The following is a 17,446-nucleotide window of genomic DNA, read 5'->3' as shown; positions in this document are numbered from 1 at the left end:
AATCACTTGATTCTTCTCTACCAGTGGTGTTCATGGAAAAAAAGACCAACTTTAGGTGTGGATACTACAAAAATGGATGCTCCAGGGGCAGAGGGGACTGCAGCTGGATAATCACCAGAGGAGCTGAAATCAATTACCCTGAAAACAAGATGTCTGAATATTGTTGTGAAAATATAAAGGAAAAAATGAAAGCTGTCAACAGCCAGTTAAACTGAGGTAGTTACTTGAGACAGCAATGTTGTGTGAGAGCCATGTTCAATGTCCCTCCTCCACCTAATCTGGTGCAGGGAATTGTACCTCTGTATCTACTGAGGTACTGTCCTAACTGCACATTTAACAGTTAATTTCTTCTTCTGTCTCTCTGTTGTAGTGAATTCCCTGCAGTAAATTCCCTACACCACAGCAGGGTAGTCCTGACAGGAGACTCATTACTCCAGTGGGATCTGCAAAACCACCTCCAAGTCCCAGCTGAGAAGCCAATGAGAAGTCTATCTCTTACCTTGTCTCTAGTTGTGACCAAGGATCCCACTGATGCCAATGAACAACATTACTGTCAAATCCTGAGTATTTACATGAGAAGTTTTCTTTGTGTTAACCAGTTGTTTTGTTTTTTTTTTCACTAAAAACTCCATGTAAGTGCCAGGAGCTGCAAATGTCTGGATGACACAGCCCTGGCCTACCAGTTGCTCCTGGAGGAGTAGCCTGTCAAATCCCAGAAACCACTTGCTCCCCTTATTGGGCTGCTTTTATTGTAACAGGCAAAGGATGAAGCACAGAAATCAATTGACAAAAAGAAGTAAGATATAGGTGCTTGTAGGCGTTGTCAGTAACGTGCAGTACCAGGTATAAAATCAGTGCTCTCTAGTCAGGCTTTCTTGGATGTTCTAGTTCACACAAGGATCAATTGTTTCTCCAGTTTATGCATTTTATGGTTAAAACTTAGGGTTTCTCTGTTCTCCACAAAATACAGCACAAAAAATAAATAAATCCCTTTTTCTTCCATGCTAGCTTTGTTTCATTAAAGGACCAGATGAGGACTTCAGGATCTATCCAGTTACAGTTGATAGTTTCAAGGCTTGGCATTATTTATCAGTGATAACATTTCTAATGCCAGCTGGCTTCGCTTTTCATTTAATCACTTTAACTTGGGTGTTCTCATCTCAGGTTGGGTGTAAATAAATGAGTTTAAGTGAGTGTATGTGTTCCTTTTCTGTCCTTTGAAGGTTGTGCTGGTGTTTGTACTGCATTTGTTTTGTTCTTGTAACATTTGGGAGTAGAAGGATGATGCGGCTTAGACTGGTTATGATAAATTCTGCACAAACTCTTCCCTAAGACAAATTGCAAAATCTCTGATCAGAATAACTCAGAGGTGGTGCTGCAGTTTCATTGACAGTATTTTCTGCAGTGAAGAAGCCTGTGAGTCCATCACATGCCCAAATCCCATCTTTATATTATCAGAGGAATGCTTGCAAGCTTTTCTTGGTGCACAAGTGTGTCTGCAGTATTGGAACAGTAGTGGTGAGAACAAAAATGATAATGGAAAATTGCTATGCTACAAATATTCAATCCCCTTGTCTCAGACTCAAAACACACCATACATGATAATAAAAAAAAGGTATGCAATGCCTGATGATTAGTTCCAATTTGGTGGAGAATTGGCATGTAAGTGATAGGATTGCAGTGCCAGATATTGCTGAATTGTAGCACTGTTTTACAAAATTCATTTCTTTTTCATTCTACCTCTTTTTCAGTCTGGAATAATAGCAATAGTATAAAGTTTATCTAGTTTTTTTCTAGCTCATGTGATGCAGAGTATTATGGCTATTATAAAATCGCTACAAAAGTCCTTTAAACCAAGTCAGCTGAGTTACAAGCATTAAGGAATATACAAAGCAACAGAGCAGAGATCTGTGGGCTTGTCTTGGGCACTTATGTAGTATATATTACCATAGTTTCAGAATAACATGTATTTTTTAAGTATGTGATAAAGATGTTATTTTGAGGTTGTGTTTTGTTTTGAAAAGAACCTTCACTGAGAAAGAAGAGGTTATGCCTGCACTGCCCTTAGGTGCTCAATGCATCCCAAGATCCAGGTTCATATTCCTCCTGTAGGGTATGTACAGCCCAGACTATACAAAGCCAAATAATGCTGCTGCAGAGGTTGGTGGGGCAACACACAGCCATTCCCAGAGCAGGCCAGACAGTATGTTTAGTCTACTGACACCACAGAAATTATTCAGAAGGATCTTCTGTAAGCACTTGACAACCTGAAAGTCTCAGCTCTTGTTACACTCCTCCTTTCACAGCTCAGCCCAGAGCTGTCTCACACCAGTACTTGATTTCGGTTCACATGCCCATAGTGACACAGTGGGAGAGGAGCATGGACTTCAACAAAACCTAGGAGGACTGGCTACTTTATTACTGATTCTAGATCTTCAGATATTGAGCTTTAATTGTGAGATTAAGTTTGTTCAGTCTCTTTTTGCTCTCTTTCCACAGAGCACAGGGGAAATCCGATCTCCCTGGAGAGCCTGAGAGATGAGACATACTGCTGTGGTAATGAGGTGGAGTTGTAATGGGTTTCACTGTGCTTGTTGTCATTCGGCAGACAACAGTTCTCCCGTGCTTGCTATATGCTTTAGTTATCCAAGATCTTTTGTTGAGAGTTTAGATTGGTAGGAATAATGTGGCTCTACGTGTCCCTGCTGATCACATCTTCCACCATTTTCTTTACTGGTAGTGTAAGAATCAGCAGTTTAAGTTTCTCCAACCTGGCCATTTCAGCAATGGCAGTTTGAGGTTGCCTGTACCCCATGCCAAATGCTGAGAGAGGAGTTATTAAGACATTTACAAGAAGTATTGCTAACTCCAGGTGCACATCATTATCCCTAACTCATTTTGGAGAAGCAGCAGCTGATTAGGAACCATTTATAAGGAGCTTCTGTAGAGCTGTTTTCTGGAAAGAAAAACAGTTTCTTACTGTATGGATGAGTAGGCACATACCTGCTTTTCTCTGCTGGTAATGAGGTGTGTTTTCACTGTTATTATATATTTTTATATATATAATATTCATCTTATTTTTGGTAAAGCCTTAACCTTGAGAGTTTTCTCCTCATCTGACCAAACTGTTGAAGTGATAGATGTGAGCACTTGTAACTCTTTATCCTGTACAGTTTCTTTTTAGCATTTTTCTTGCTCCTGACTTAAAGTGGGCACATAACTGGTATTATTTTGCCTTCATTCATGTGCAAATACCATACTGCCATCTAAAGATGCTCTGGGTAAGAAATAATTTTTTTACCAGCATCTATCTGAATTACAACATCCCTTTCAAGAATGAGAAGGTGTTTCTGAGTCAGGAACTGTGGCTTTTTAAAGTTCTCTAATTAACTAGTGAGTTCCGTTTCTTCAGTGTTTGGGTGAAACCTTTTTCAAACAGGTATCACTGGCATCCAATGAGGAGAATATTTGCTTTTGGAGAGTCAGAATTGTTCTTTAATTGCAAAGAGCTGGTAATGGGCTCTTTTTTATGTTACAAAATGTACAGGTTCCTTGGCCTCTCGATGTTTAGCATGTTGCTTATCAAACATCTGAGAATTCTCTCTTCTCTTAGCTTTACCTGCTTCCAGTAATTCTTACCTTACTGCAACAATTTGTTATTTTTAAAACAAGTGTAACAAAAATAATTCTATGCATCTCACTCTCAGCACAACATTTATATCTACTCTCCAAAGCTGCCATTGCATATCACTTGGAGGTGGTTTATATCCCATCAGCATTAGTCAGGTAATAGCTAAGCATGCCATGACCAGCTGCCTATGGGGAGTTCCCTCCCACCCCTTACTGACTCAAATCTAGTGAGTCAAGTTGCTTTTCTTGCTTGATATCATGAAGTCCCATAAAAGTGAAAAGAGATTTCCTCATTTAGTGGGATAAACTAAACCTAGTAAACCAACCCAAACACTTCCATTTAAGCACTGTAAGACCCTTCTATAAATGTCAGCAGAAATAGTGAAGTCTTTAAGTTTTGAAGGCTATTTTTTTTCTCTTTGGTATACTCGGGAAAAAATTAAACCCACAAAACTAGAGCCCAAAATCTAGATATTAAATTTCCCTTATACTAGTATATAGGATGTGAATCATATTTCTGATTAGAAAAAAAAACCCTGTTGGGTAACATGAATCTGGAACTGGTTTAGAACACCTATCATAAGGTTATTTTGAATACAGGTTGTGTACTTGTATTGTTAACTCAACCAGCTCCTGTGTGACATTGTTAATACTTGGAAATATGTACTCAGAAAGCAGAACCATGTTTAACAAAATGAGGATGGTAGGAAGGAAATCAGTTCCTTCTTAAAATCTATGAAAAAAAGTGGGAATAAAGCAAACATTAATTATTTGCTTTGAAAGTGTTTTGCTGATTAAGGATACCAATTAAACTCAGACACCAGAGTGAAAAGAGTAGGTGTGTTTTACTGGTGATAACCAATGAAACTGTGTAATACAGAAAACATACTGTAAGAAAAAGCAGAATAGTGCACTTAAAGCAGCAAACAGGAAAATACAGGGTAATGCATCAAATCATTACTACATGAGAGAGAGGATGGAGATTAAGAAAAATACATCACCACTTGCATGTTACTATCGTCCAACCCCGCAGTTGCTGGGCAGCCCCAGCTGCAGGGAGGGTTTGCAGAGCCTGTCCCGGACAGTGGGAAATCCTACACGGTGCATCCATCCGTAGGTGAGGCTGCCAAAGTCCCTGTGAGCGGGTCCAGCCTTATATACCAGAGATTGGCAGGCCAGAATAGCTGTCACCTTTGTTTTGAGCAAAAAATTTCTGGTTTCATTCTCCTGTTGGATTCCACCCAAAGCCTGTCCAGGGCTCAGGGGGAGAGACCAGGGGAGTTTCTAACAAGGCCAGACACTTGGGTTCTCAGCCTTGACAAGGCTAAACAAGGGATGTTGGATACATTCTCTTCTCACTACTGATGATATTTTGTCTAAGCTGCATCTTTCACTAGCGACCTTACACACTTTGTTAATGATTACAGACTAAGTTAGCAGCTTCGGCTTGGGGCCTGTTGTTCAGGCTTCAGTACTTCAATGCTTTAGCACTTTTTACATCAGCACGAGTGTGTTGTTATAACTTAGTACAACACCTACTGGCACAAAGGTTATCAGTTATAAAATACACAGGATTCATCTATAGGTCAACTCTGGCTTGGGCCAGTTGTCCAAGCCTTAGCACTTCAGGAAGAAAATTATTTTTTGCAATGCATAATATTGAAAAGGAAAATATAGATGGTGGGTTGTTTATGCTAAATGTTGATGTTCCCCCTAATGGAGGGCAACTTAGTGCCCTGGCAAATTAAATAATGTAAGGAACAGCAAGAGAGAGTATTTTAGTAAGGTTATAGAATAGCTATACTTTGAGGATTTAAATGGTGAAAAAGCAGAGACTGTTAAGTCTTGATTTTGCTACACAATCTGTATGAAAAATACCAACCATAGGCAGATGCATTTCAGGAGCACTTAATCATAGAAATCTGATTGGAGCTATTGATTAGAGTAGGACCCAAATACAGTAGCACATCTAAATGGGCAAAATTTTGAAAAAGCATGACTCAGGTAAATTAAATTATTACACCAGTAAATTTCCTGAAAGGAGATTCAAGGGAAAGAAAACTGAAGGGAGGCACAGTCTGTGTTTATTGCTGCGGTTCCAGTAGCACAGTTGTAGTTCTGGTTGAGTTGGCTTCTCCATTTACAGCCCAAATATTTCAAGGTTAATTATCCAGGAAGTTTCATACTACAAGAGGTTGAAAGGGAATATATTGATGTTAGTGAAACAGATTATGTAAGGTTAGTCCTTTCTAAAATTACAGAGCAGTAATATACAGAAGGTTGAATGTGGTTCTCAATAATGGGGAAGGGAGATTTCCTTTTTATTAGCTTCAGATGAAAATGTGTTGTTTCAGAAAACATAAATTTTGTAATAAGAACATATTTATATGAATGAAGTCTTAATATGAAGAATGAAACATTAGTATTGGTTATGGCTAGGCAAAATTTGCCTAGAAGGCTTTTGTCACAATCACAGTAATTAATTGTGAATTTAATACAGCTTACTTTTGGAACAATAAACTCATGAGATGAGGATGTGGGTATTCTGACATAGACAGAGAGATGCTGAAATGAATCCTTTTATTAATCCACATCAATATTTTGGAAAAAACACACAAACAAACAAACAAAAAGGTTTATCTTGTTTCGATAATTTAAATATATATTTTAAGTATGTTCCTCTTTAGAGATCAGCTGTATGTATATGGCACAAGACAGTAAGGAATCTTTCTTGAGTAGAGACTGAAGTCACTGAAGCTAGTTAAAATAGGAAAGCACCGATGGATTCAGTCAGTGTCCATTTCTGCCTTCATGGCCTTTAATCAGTATTTATGCACCTTAGTTTTCTTGGACAGGGAGAAATTTTCTCTTGACCTACCCAGTAGTTTTGCTCTTGTAATCCAGAAGGACATGTGAAGGTGGAGAGCCAAAGGTTGGTGCCCAGAGAACTCTGTTTTGAGAAGAGCCAGATTGTGTGTCTTGTGTGTCTAGGTGAAGGGAGAGGTGAGCCCAAACCCTCCTGCTGTGCCCTGCCATGGGGTTGCTGGCCCCTTCCTGCTGCCTTCCCTCCACTGCCAGCTCTGCAGCAGGGTATCCTGACCCACAGGCTGCTGGCTCTGAGTCCTTTCAACAATGAAGCTTGTAGCCATAAAACAAGTACCCTGGCTCCTTCCTAAACACTGCAGTGGGTTTCTCTTTTCATATATCAGTAGAAGCACTAAAAACCCCCCAAAGTTTCTTTTTTTACAGTGGGTAGTTGTACATCTCTGGTATTGGCTTGGTGTTGAAAAAGCTGCCAAGGGAGACGAAGCACTCTGCCTACTCCTTATTAATACTTGCTATTGCTGTATATGGCATAAAGTTGCTGAGCCAGAGAGCTTAGGGAAAATGCAGCGTGCTAACATCAAGCTCCAGAACAGAAAGCCTGCTGGGGTAATTCTTCAGCATAGACTTTAAGGAAGAGTACATGCATTGTAAAGGCAACAACTTATTTTAGGATATATTAGCCTAGAAATATGCAGAGGAGTAGAAAGAGCTTGCAGAAGACAATGTACTTCACATCAGAGGTGAAGAGTCTTTCCTTAAATGAAGAGCAAATAAAACTTTTTTACTTAACACACTTCTCAACAATAGTGTAAAACCAATTAAGCCTCGCTGCCATGGCTCTTATGGGGCCCTTGTGTCTGCTTCATCCAAGGAACAAAACTCTGTCTTTCCTATTCCCTTCCTGGAGGAGCCCCGTACCTCTATCCTCAGGGATAACAGTCTATAAATCCCTAAAATCCCTCCTCAGTCCTTTCGAGAGACCCTAATTTTTTGCATGCTGAGCAACCCCAGGAGATTGCCTCTTCCTTCCCTCCCTCCTTCCTGGCCTTGCTTTTTTCTCCAGGTGTGGATTTGCCTCCTGCTCCACCCTTATCCTTCACCCTTCTCTTGCTGCCATGAGACACAGCCTTCAGTGCTGTGCACAGAGGGAGTGATGCTGCAGGTGGATAAAAAGCCCTAAAAGCATGGGGCCTGGATACCCCTTCTAGCTCCTGTGGGAGAGTTAGATGCAGGGGAGAAGAGGGCCTGAAACACCCCTTCCCAGAACTGTCAGAGCTGGGTGCTGCCCTTTCTGCCCTCAGACCAGCTGAGGCCAGGACAGCTGTCCTACTTATGGAAAGCCCTAACAGCAATAACATCCACCACAAGGAGTAATATCTCACTCCTCCTGTCACAGAAGGCCCATAAAATCCTCTCCACATCCTTGCAGGAGCCTGACAGACATTTTTCACTCTGGTGCAAGGAGCCAACAGCACGAAGTAGTACTGCCTCAGCAGATATATGGTTTGAAAGCCCTGCTGCAGTCTGCTGAGGAGATAAAAGCTATTCTCCCTCCTGATACAGATTTCAGAGTTCTTTCTCATCCTCTGAAGGAGCCACTTCCCCAACACTGGGTTGCCTGGTTGCAGCAGGGCCAGGACGGAGCTGCCAGGGCAGTGCCAGTGTGGGGCACTCTGTGGGGTGCAGTGGGACAGCTTGGGACACTGGTGCTTGCAGTAGGTATGGCTGGTGGGGGAAGAAATGGTGGGCAGCGAGGTGGAGGAGAACAGGGAGAGCATGGTGTTCCTGTGGTGGTGTAAGCTCTATGTACCCAGGAGATGCTGTCTGTGACAGTCTGATGAAACCATAATGACTCAAATCATCGGATAAAGAACTTTGGTAAAGGAAATGGTTTCTGTCAAAACACTGGGGCTGTGCAGGTAATGGCAGGAAGACCCAGCAGGAGGAGGGGGTCCTGTGGAGGTGGGATCACACTTTTCTGGGGCTGAAATTCCCTATCTTGAGCAACTCTGTAAAGAGCCAATACAGAAGCCATTTTCAGCCAAAAGGAAAGGTCAGACAATGGTCATACTTGCAGGGAGGGGTGGGAGTAAATTCCCAATGACCCCCAAGCCCACCAACCTCTTTCCAGAAGAATCTGAAGGTACAAACTACGCATACCAAAGCAAGAAGAATTTGAGAAGCACAGATTGTGCATGATGCTTAATTAACCTAATGAATCTAAGTGCCCATCTGGAGGAGGGGCAATGATTTATAAGAGGACATGAGTCAGAGCTCCAGGTGCCTGCACCCCTTTGGAATTGGACCACTAGGCTGGCTGGACCAATGATGGAACCAGGACTGGTGAAATATTTCTTTTTTGTCTTTCTTTTTCTCTCTTTCTCTCCTTTTCTCTCGTTCTCTTTCTGTATCCCCATATATAAGACAAGGCTTGTCAGGGTATGTTTAAGACTTGTTGGTGTGTGTTATAAGATCTGCTGCTAGTCAGTGTAAGTTTACTGCCTATTGCAGAAGTTGCAAGCCTCATTGACAAAGTTTCATGCTAATATCTGTTGTGGGCCAATAAAAACTGATTTTTGTGAATTGAATAATCCTTGGTGTCATTTCACCTTAATCCTGACCTGGGAATCAGCGAATTTGAGTCATTATCCCAAGAAACTGGGATGTGACACCATGTAATATCATGATCAGGAAAGTCAGCTACTGCCAAAATAGCCAGTGAAACTGATGAAAACGTGCACCCACACCCCAAAGGGAGATACGAAACTCACAGCTGAGCCAGGGGCATGTTCCCTGCAGTGAGAAGTCCCCACAGGGAGGTGGTTGCCCCTGGAGCTCATGGCTGCGAGGATGTGCTCGATGCAGCCATTTGGAGGATGCGTGTGGGGTGCCAAGATGAGGTAGTCTATTAGGGGGAGCTTGCTTGAACATTGTGTCTGAGAAGGACCTGAGGGTCTCTCAGGAAGAGGGAGAACCTGGATCCCTGACCAGGCATTTGTTTCCATGCCGACCTTCTAAAAGATGTTGAGTTGCTATCTACTGTGAATCTGATCCAGTCCTTCCAGTCTCTGATCATTTTGAAACATACAGAGGCTGTCAGCAGGTTGTGTATTTAATGACATCCATAACCTGGTTTATCTTGGCTCCTAGTTGATTGATAAGTTTTCTGGTGCTTCCAAAAAAAAACAAAGGAAAAGGTTTCAGACACTGCACTGTGAACACATAGGCAACAAGTGAGCCAGCACAGCCCATTCACCCCTTTGCTTCACATTTGTAGTGTACAAAACCCTGATGTCCTGCTCTGGACTTACTGCTTTGTGAATATTGAAATTTCTATTAATTTGTTTGTTTGAGGGTTCTTTTTTGTTTGTTTGTTTTGTTTTGTTTTGTTTTGTTTTGTTTTTTGTGTGTGTTTCCTTTTTTTTACAAAATAATTTTGAATGGTTACTCTAGGTCACAAGTTCTGCTCAGAGAAGACTTTTTCCTTCCCCCTGTCTCTTCTCCTGTATGTGCACACATATACATGGAGCACAGTCTGTGCTTTTCAGTTCTCACAGCCTGCAAGTTCTAATCTGTCCAGGAAACTTGGCTGTGAAGGTGAGGGAGGATTGCCATCATACATACCAGGTATTAGACAATACAGATTGAAGAACTAGTTACCTGCAAGAGACTAGATTTGTTCTTAGCTGACATTCTGTATGTTACATTCACACCACAGCACCCTGATGTACAAGATGTTCCTCTCCCAGGATTACATATTCTGCAGAAGAATCTTTGTTATTTTTATGGGGAGAAAAAATGCCCTCTGCCACTCATGTGGAAGCCATGCTGCTTCTGTACAAGCTCCCTTCAGCCTTGCTGTCATATCTGGGGCTGAGGCCTCCCCAGAGCTGCCACCAAGGTATCCTCAGCATTCTTGACAACATGGGAACCCTCCCAGGAGCTGTATTCAGTGCTGCGGGGTGCTGGGCTGTGCTCAGGTCCCTACCTTGAGACAACTGTGCCTTTAGAGCCTGCCAAGTGGAGGAAGACCCCAGAGAACTTTCTGAAAGGATTTTGTTTTGTATAGGTACAAAATACATGTTTTTGGGCATCCTAATATTGCAGTGATAGGCCAGTCCCAGAATGTGTGATTTAGGAAAGGAAATGTTTGATTTGAATAATAAGCAGATATTTAGATCTAGAAGCAGATTTTGATGTGGACCTCAAAGAGGACTGCCATTCCCAAGCAGAGGAGTGGAGAGTTTGTCTTTTTTTTTTTCCTCTTTCTGCTCCTTAGCTTTGTACCAACTATATAGTGGGCAAAATTATTCAGAGCATGTCTAAGTATTGACAATCGTATGTGGTCTGGGAGGCTTTGAGCATGAGTTCATTAGGCAGAAGCCTTTCTTGGAGGCTTGGTGGAGACTGGTGGTGTCATAAAGGTCAGATGTGCAAAAGGTTTACTTTTTCCCCTTCTAGTGTAGTGTCCAGGTGGTGAAAGGTCCTGAAAAGGAGATGCAGTTCAGAATGGTCCATGGTCCCCAAGTTTGAAAGCACTTCTGTGTCATTTCTTAATGCATCTTTGTAATGTCAATGCATCTGTGACTCAAATTATTTATATATACCAGAGTAGGGTCTTCTAGACAGCAGAAACAGTATGTATATCTGTCTGATAAAGGTAGATAACCTGCTTCCCAGTAGTGGACATCATTATTACTGAAGTGGTTTTTTATGTTAAGAAAAAGTATTTCTCATAAGTAAAAATGATCCAGGTGATACTCAAGGAAAAGGAGAAAATTGTGACAGAGGGCACAAAGTTTAAGTCTTTTTTTTAAAAGAGTAAGTGCAAATGCAACGGGAAAATTAAGACTTAAAAAAAAAAAAAAAACCAACCCAAAACCAAATACACAGAAATACACCCAGAAACCAAATACAAATGCTTACAAAATTCTAATACCTGCTTGCTAAGGTGATGGTCACAAATGGATAAACCTCTGGCTCTGCCTGATGCACACAGCATGCAGCATCCTATCTGTCCATAGGAGTGGCATGTGACGCACAGAGTGTATTAGACCACCACTGAGTAGTTTCTGAGACTGTTTCCATCTTGAGAGACATTGCCTAAGTATCTGTGTGTGCGTTGAAAATCACTCAAAAAGCAATTTATTCATCATGAGCACCTAAGAATATCTGTAACAGGTGCTGCAGAGCTGCTCCTGGAGCCTGTGGTCTGTGCCTAACTGAAGACCAGCGGGCCAAACTTAACATTCCACTCTAGTGTACTCTGCAGTTTGGGTGTCAGAAGCAGGGAGGAATAGAAGGAAGGCGTCTGAGTGGTCCCAGCTGCTGCCATTTCTCCCTGCCTCCAAGATGCTGCAAGCACTCTGCAGCAACCACGAGCTCCTGCCTGGCAGATCAGTGGGAGGTGGAAAGAGGGGAGGTGCGAAGGAGGCTTTGGTTCTTTTTTCTTTCTGCCTTGGTGGTGGATGCACAGGGTACCTCAGGCTACAATGCAGAAATGAGCATGTGCACTTAGTTGTGCTGGTTATTTTTGTGCTCGTGAGTGCTAGTTTTGCTCTGCTATCCCTGTGGCAACCTCAGAGCAGCCTGTGACTTTCTCAGCAGCAGATGCCAGATGCCCATCAGCGTTTCTGTGCAAAATCCAGGCTTTACATATCTAGTGTGGTTATGCTGCTCCCTGTTTGCAACTGCTAGCCAGCCCCACAGCACAGGCAGGCTGAACTCATGCTTGGGCATAAAAAGCATTTTGGAAGGGACTTAAAAAACCCCTTAATTGTAGCCCAGTGATCCTTGACTTGAAACAAATGGGAGCTGTGCTGTTGGCGTTGCTGTGCTGGAGCACATGTTTGGTGAGCCCTGCAAAACGTTGATCTGGAGCTGCTATTGGCTTAGAAGAGGCTAATGACAACAGTGGTTAGGATGGCAGGCTCTGACTTGTTTTTCAAAGGGATGCAAAAGTATTACTGGGAATGTTAGTAACTTTAAAGAGAGTATACATGATGAATTAGAGCTTGTTAATATTGAAATCTGACAGTAAGTTGCATGTCTACCAGAAATGTAGAAATGTTTATTTGGTTTATACACTAATCTCACTTTTTAATCAAAATTTTAGACAGTAATAAAAATTTAAAAAGAAGACCCTAATGCTTTTTTAAATTGAGAAATGATGAGGCAGTTGATGGTAGCTTTCCTTCCAGCACTGGAATAAAAAAAGAATGAAAAGCAGTAAATTGAAAATGCAAAGAATATGTAAGGCCTTTTTTTCTTACAGACGAATGAAACAAAGAGTCTGGGTGTTTCACTAACAATTTTGATAAGAGAAACCCAGACTGCACACTATGAGCACCACTAGTATGAGCATGCTGTCGATAATGTGATTGCTCATTGAAACAAATTACGAAGCTGTCCTTCTTACGCACAATTGTAGAGCTGATTTTAATCTTTTCATGGTCCTCAAGGGTTGCGCCTGCACAACCCCTATGTCACTGAAGAACTGCATTATTGGAATACGCAGAGAAACATTTTGTTTCAAGTAGCACCAAATTCTTCATGTTGTTTTAACTGGGTTAGAGAGGCTGGATTACTCTACAAAGGTATTTAACATTACTGAGGATAGGATTAGGCAAAACCTGGAATACATTGGCATTAGACTGCACTGAAATTTTCATGTTAAAAAATGTTGTCTGTAAGGGCAAACCATATAGGATTCTGGCTTTCCTAATATATTTACAATGATTTGGTCATTATTTGTGACCAATACCTTAGTTCAGTGTTACTGAGAATAATAATCAGTGGGTATTGTTGTATTCTACTTTAATCTTCAAATACTTTTTAACTGTCTGCCTTGGATAAACAAAACATTCTGATTCAACCTGCTCCCTAAACTTGAGATTTTAAACCTATTTCAACTGGAAAACTTTGGGATATTTCTAGAGCTGTGCAGGTTCACCTTTGTGAGTGTAGTACGAACAATTTTCTTTGGAAAAGCAGCTATCCTGGCCTCTGTGCCTGGTGCAGGGCTTTGTACAGAAGGATAGTTAGAGGAGAGGGAGGCTGCATTAGTGCCAGAGAAGCATTCGGACATTACCTCATTTGTGGAAGATCGCTCTGTGGAGGGACCTTTGCTTTCACGCTTACGATGCTCTTCAGGGTCTGGATATGCCTTGTAACGTCTCAATGACAGATTTTAGCTTGAAGGCCAGATCACAGGGTTTACTCCACTGTTTTTGTTCCTTAAGAATAGCACAGTTGAGAAAATGGGGAGCTGGAACACTACTATATGTTACTGACTTGGATAACTCTCTGCAGTGTTCACTATACTTATTTGGTGAACTTTAAAAAAAAATGTCTTTGCAATTGGCTAAAATGGTGTTGTCTTTTTATGTCTTGGGTAATAATGCAATTAATAAAGTGGTTTGGGAAAGCACAGGACTTGGGTCAGAAATGGAAAATTAGTATTTCTGAGATAGAGTTATGGAACACTGAAAACTTTGTAATGATTAGTAAAATATTAATTATGCTGGGGTTTATTTCTTCTTGGGTTTAAGGAATATTGGTAGTATCATGAATAAAGAGGCTGTTGAACAAAGGCTGATGTCCATGACAGTTGCTGCAGAACACAATGGTCTTGCTAAAATATTTTGGAGTTTAACATTTAGTAGCTGTTATTGGTTCCTTAACTCTAGAGGAAGTAAATATACTTTGTATGGCTGTATGACTACCTAGTAGCATCATACAGGCAGCAAAGCTCCTTAGGTAGGAATTTAAATGGTTACTAAATTGGAAACAGTCCCAGGACTGCCAGGGCAGCTGGGCTTAAATGTGCCCCATAGCACTTGAGAATTGAGAGGCACTGCAGCCATCCTTGTGCACTCCAGAGCCCAGGCTCTCAGAGGAGTCACAGCATCCGGGGATGAAGATCTCGGACATCACAGAGAGAGAAACTGTGTCACACAACACTGCCCAGTCCTGTGCTGGGCATCACACAGGCACAAAGGGAGATGAACATGTCTCCATTCCCACATCTCCTCTGATGTGGAGACAGCTGCTCTGACAGGCGGAGGTGCTCAGCTGTTTCTTTGCCTCCAGAGGGGAAGGCAGGAGTGTGGGGCTAGGTACCATTTTAAGGAGCTCGAGGTGCACTAGCAGTAGACATGCTACAGCTTGTTTACTGAGAATATCTTCCAACAAATGTTCCTCAAGTCCTTGCAAAAAGATGTTGTTACTTACTGCAACCTTCAGGAATAACACCAATGACAGTACTGATCCCTGGGGGACAACACTGCTCACTCATCTTTAGTTTAAAAAGTGACTCTTAAGTTTTGCTTTCTATACTTACCTTTGTATCCTTTAACTTGCTTTCAGTCCAGCTCCTTCAGCTTCATGGCAACATAGTTTCTTAGTAATTTTTGGTGTAGAAACACATTATCTCCATGAGTGCCCCCCTACCCATGTGCTTATTAATACCTTCTTAGTAGTCTAGGACATTACTGAGGCAGGATTTCCCTTTGTAGAAGACATGCAGGCTCTTTGTAAATAGACCATGTTTCTCCATAAGCACAATGATTTTTTTCTGCTCTCTTCATAATAGACTTTATTCTTTAACTGGTGATATTTTTGAGGTAACTTGTGTGTGATAGGTGGTAAACCGTCTGTTCATCAAATTCAGCGAACTGTAATATGAACTATTGCATATTGTGTAATACTAACAGCAAATGCTTAATTGAACTAACATGATAGTGTACAAGAGAAGAAGCATCTGTACGTCAGAAGATGTGGAGAATTGCAGGCGCATAATTGAATAAAACAGGAGGATGTTCACGACCTTGAATTTCATTATGCAAAGAGATTACTGGGCCTAGACTGATAAGAACACTGCAATCTCAGAGGATCATCACATTCCAAGCGCAAGGTGAAAAGTACACTGCAAGGAGGACCTACGGCCTTCCTCCCAGAAGACCACCCCCCACGATTTGAAGACCCCTGCCCGTAGTTTTAACAACTTCTGCGCAAGCGTAAAGGAATGATAAGCTAATTACCATACGAAGCAGGAGTAGGCGGGTTCAAGTAATGAATATGTATAGGTGTATAATGACTATGTGATACTTTGTAGTATAAGAGTGAAACAGAGTGCCCTGGAGGGTGCGGGCCGTTGTTGGAGCAGGAGACTCCCTGGCCACCCAGCGCTGTTTTACTTGTTGCCGCTTGCTAAATAAAGAAATTGGGAACTCTGACTAAGCCAATTTTAAGAAGTCAGTTTATAACATTGTGTAGTCAGTAAAATTTACTATGGTTCATTAACAGCAGAGTGATTAAAAAATTAATATGAAAAGAAGATAAACATGCCTCTTGCACCTTGTCCTGAAGGGGAGGGTTGTTTGAAGTATTTTCTGGTATTCTACTCTTTTGCTGTGACCTACTGCAGTAAACAAATTACTCGGGTTTTCCTAATAAAAAAGATGAGCTCTGCCCCTTGATTACTGCATGACAAAACCTACAATCTTCTGAGGTAACTAAGCTGAGAGTGAAATATGACCCTAGTATGGAAAAAAGTTTTAGTCTAGCACAGTTTAACCTCAGACAGATCTAAGAATTTATACTTCAGTATATGATTTAATGATGTATATTTCCCGCTCTTTGTCCTAAATCATACAATACAGATTTCTGAACTGCATCTTTTGCTCCCCACTCCCATCCTTGCACTATACCAGTAGCTGACCAGTTCCTAGTGTATGTCCTGACACATATTTCCAGTACTTCTTAAGCTTGGTCATACCCCTTTCATTTGCATTCAGAGCCTGCCATTCAGGTTTTCACCATCCTGTGGGCTGGATTATGCTAAACAAATGATGGGATCTTGCCCTAAAATGTTGTTATACCTTTTACACTTGTACTAGAGAGGAGGGCTGATTACTTACACAATACAGGCTGGAAGAATGCATAATAAACTAGGAGAGAACTTCTCTGTGACTTGTTAAGTTGTCCTGACAGCCACTGACTTTGCATGATTGTTACCCCATTGTCACCCCATTGGGAGCAATCCTGCTGTTGTAATACCAAAAGTTAGTTGCAATAGAGCTACCCACAAGTCTGGGCTCACCTTTCCTACAAGCAGTCTGAATGCCCTGTTCCTGATGCTTTTTCTATGCCAGACCTAGGTCCCCACCAAAGCCAGTGACATGGCTGTGTCTGATGCTTTTTGGACCACAATCAGTGCAAGCTGAAGCATAAAGGCCCTTTAGGTATTTAAGATCCCTTCACTGAAATCACACCTCACAGACCACTCCCAAGCCATTGCATGGACACAATATTAAGATTCACCCTGGTCTTTTCTGCACATCCTTGCAAAGAATTAGTCCTACAGTAGTTATTTCTCCTGGTAGGCTTGTCTTCACATGAGGCAGTGGAGTTGGAAAGTGTAAAAGGATCTAAAGTTAGCAACAGGAAACTGCAGACCTGCTGATGAATTTTCTATGGTCAACTTATGTGGGTGAGATCTAGGTGCATTACAGGAACTAGCAGGCAAGAAGGAAGTGTTTGGAGATGACTGAAGACCCAAAGTGGTACAGCTGTTCTGAGCTTCCAAGGAGAATAGCTTGTGATAATTTATAGTAGAAATGACCAGAGGCTAAAGGCCTAAACTGTGCCAAACAAGCCACATAGACAGACTTATGTTTTATCTCACCGGCTCATATTTTGTAGTTACACCTCTGTTGTGGTTTAAGCCCAGCTACCATCACGCAGCTGCTGGGTCACTCTTCCCCAGTGAGATGGAGAAGAGAATCAGAAGGGTAAAAGTGCGAAAGCTCGTGGGTTGAGATAAAGACAGTTTAATAAGTAAAGCAAAAGTTGCACACACAGGCAAAGCAAAATAATGAATTCATTCCCCACTTCCCATTGTCAGGCAGGTGTCCAGCCATCTCCAGTAAAGCAGAGCTCCATCATGTGTAACAGTTACTTGGGAAGACAAACATAACTTCGAATGTCC

At 41.6% G+C, this 17,446-nt stretch overlaps 1 long non-coding RNA gene across 1 annotated transcript; it reads right to left on the bottom strand.

Moving 5' to 3' along the window:
- Positions 1 to 256: 256 nt before the first annotated feature.
- On the bottom strand, positions 257 to 15,195 carry LOC113489907. The gene is made up of 4 exons (XR_003400108.1): positions 15,086 to 15,195; positions 7,724 to 7,738; positions 3,000 to 3,006; positions 257 to 267 (listed from the first exon to the last, which is right to left on the bottom strand). It is a non-coding gene; the product is annotated as an uncharacterized LOC113489907 (long non-coding RNA).
- Positions 15,196 to 17,446: the final 2,251 nt, after the last annotated feature.

Source organism: Athene cunicularia (assembly GCF_003259725.1).
Source record: "Athene cunicularia isolate RWA chromosome Z unlocalized genomic scaffold, athCun1 chrZ_part1, whole genome shotgun sequence".
In the NCBI taxonomy this organism is placed as follows: domain Eukaryota; kingdom Metazoa; phylum Chordata; class Aves; order Strigiformes; family Strigidae; genus Athene; species Athene cunicularia.
The sequence above is the reverse complement of the archived record's forward strand: the minus strand, read 5'-3'. Positions and strand labels throughout refer to the sequence as shown.